Consider the following 2,791-nt stretch of genomic DNA (forward strand, 5'->3'; position numbering starts at 1 on the left):
TTCAGTCCCCAGATAAAATCCAACAGGAAACCTTTCCTGATTCCCCCTTAATGCTAGTGCCTTCCTTATGAGATTATCTTCAATTTATCAGCTGGCTGAGGCGGGCTGCTGCTGCTCTGGGATAACCATATCCTCTTTGTATATAGCTGTTTGCATGTTTGTTTGTATAGTTGTATCCCCCACTATATTGTGAGCTCTTTGAGATCAGGGACAGACTGTTGCCTTTCTTTGTATCCCCAGTGCTAAGCACAGCACCTGGCATATGGTAGGAACCTAATAAATACTTGTTGACTTAACTTGACTTGACTTGTCACAACACACCCATGCCTGCCCATCCTGTGAGACCATTGTCCAAATCCTCTCATAATTTTCTAAATTAAATTTGTTTTTAGTTTTCAACATTCACTTATGTAAGACTTTAAATTCTAAATTTTCTCCTCCTCCCTCCCCTCTCCTCTTCCCAAGACAGCGTGCAATCTGATATAGCCTATACATGTACAATCATATTAAATATATTTCCATATCAGTCATGTTTTAAAGAAGAATTAGAACCAAAGGGAAACACCACAAGAAAGAAGAAACAAAAAAAAGAAAAAAGCAAATAGTATGCTTCAATCTGCATTCAGACTCCATAGCTCTTTCTCTGGATGTGAATAGCATTTTCCATCATGAGTCTTTTGGAATTGTCTTCAATCCTTGTATTGTGGAGAAGGGTTAAGTCTATCAAAGTCAGTCATCGCACATTGTGGCTGTTAACTGTGTACAATGTTCTCCTGGTTCTGCTCATTTCACTCAGCATCAGTTCATGTAAGTCTTTCCAGGTTTTTCCAAAGTCTGCCTGCTCATCATTTCTTTTTTTCCCCCATCAATACCAAGTCATTTTACTGGGATGTAAATGGGGATAGTTTTTTTGGTACAGATTATGAAAAGGCCAGATAACCAAAATATGCATGCACTGAAAGACAGTAGGAGTCATGTCCACAGTTCCCAAGTGCAGGGGAAGCCAGGTGTGGCTTAGCTCTCATTGTCTCTGTCTCCAAAGCTGTGCTTGTCAAAAAAGATATTCTTCCATGCCAGAATTGGCGGCCTTCATTTTGCACAGGTTGGTTACATGATCACCCAGTTGTTGGATGGACTTTACCTGTTCGTCCAGGTAGTGGGTTTCAATGAAATCACATAAATGGGAGTCGTTCTTGTCAGTTGCCAGCTTGTGCAATTCCAGTAAGGACTGACTGACATTTTTTTCCAAGTGCAGAGCACACTCCATTGCATTCAGCCCATTCTCCCAATCATCTCAGTCTGGTTTCTTGATGTCTTGCAGGAAGATTCAGCTGCCTTGCTGGTTGTGGAATTTCATCAACTTCTCAGCATGCTCCCTCTCCTCATGGGGTCGGTGTAGGAAATACTTGGATGTTCTTCAATGCCACGTCATTTTGGTCGGACGGGTTTAGATGTAGGAGGCATAGAGCTCCTATGGCAGGTTGATCTGTTAGTTGATGGTGGCCTCTGGGTCCTGGTGGTAGTTCTGTAGCACCTGAGAGGGGAACAAGGTCGTCATGGCAGCAGAGATGGTGGAAGCTGCAAAGAAGAGGAGGAGGAGGTGAGAGGCTGCTGTGCAGGGGCTGTGGCTGAGGCAGGTAGCGACAGCTGGGGGCAGCGGAGGCAGGCTGCTGCTCCTCTGGGAGGACGTAAGAAGTGTTAGTTAGTAGAGGTGAAGGTGGAGAGGTGGCTAAGAGCAACTCTGGCTGAGAATCGAGCAGTGGGTTCTATTCAAGCACTGTTGAAGTAGGAAACCTCAGAGACTCACCTTCCCTGAGTTTCTGGCCCTGCTCATCATTTCTTATAGCACAATAGTATTCCATTACATTCATATACCACAACTTGTTTAGCAAATCCCCAATGGATGGGCATTCCCTCAATTTCCAATTCTTTGCCACCACAAAAAGAGCTGCTATAAATATTTTTGTACACATGGGTCTTTTCTCTATTTTTATGATCTCTCTGGGATACAGATCTAGTAGTAGTATTTCTGGATCAAAGGGTATGCACAGTTTTATAGCTCTTCAGGCATAGTTCCAAATTGTTCTCCAGAATGGTTGGATCAGTTCACAACTCCACCAACATTATTCTCCTCCAACACCATTAATGTTCCAATTTTCCCACATCTTCTCCACCATTTATCATTTTCCTGTTTTGTCATGTTGGTCAATCTGATAGGTATGATACGGCATCTCAGAGTTGATTTGATTTGCATTTCTCTAATCAATAGTGGTTTAGAGCATTTTTTTTTCTCATATGACTATAATTAGATTTAATTTCTTCATGTGAAAACTGCCAGAACAGGCATGTATTAAGCAGCAGATATGTGCCAGGCCCTGTGTGAAGTACTTTACAATGATTATCTCATTTGATCCTCACAATAACCCTAGAAGGTAGGTGCTTTTATTATTCCAATTTTAGAGTTGAAGAAACAGAGGCAGGCAGAGGTTAAGAGACTTGCCCACAGTCACACAGCTAGCAAGTGCTTAAGGCAGGATTTGAATTCAGGTCTTCCTGACCCCAGGTCCAGTACTCTGTTGAGCTATTATTATTATTAGGAGGATATCAATGGAGCAAGCAAGCTGTCCTCATCACTAGGAGGATTAATAGGAGGGTTATCTTCTGCTTTAACTACATAACTGGTCCATCTTCTCTTTTAACCATTCACTTCTTTGATGACATCCTTAATGCCCACTTCTCCTACATAACTGTTGTTGTTTGTCCTTTTTTTTAAGACGATCAATGACAGCAT

At 42.1% G+C, this 2,791-nt stretch overlaps 1 pseudogene; it reads right to left on the reverse strand.

Moving 5' to 3' along the window:
• Positions 1–1,014: 1,014 nt before the first annotated feature.
• LOC110197715 (ferritin heavy chain pseudogene) lies at positions 1,015–1,558 on the reverse strand (annotated as a pseudogene).
• Positions 1,559–2,791: the final 1,233 nt, after the last annotated feature.

The sequence above is a fragment of the Phascolarctos cinereus genome, unplaced genomic scaffold (assembly GCF_003287225.1).
Source record: "Phascolarctos cinereus isolate Bilbo 61053 unplaced genomic scaffold, phaCin_HiC Scaffold_8;HRSCAF=390, whole genome shotgun sequence".
NCBI lineage: Eukaryota > Metazoa > Chordata > Mammalia > Diprotodontia > Phascolarctidae > Phascolarctos > Phascolarctos cinereus.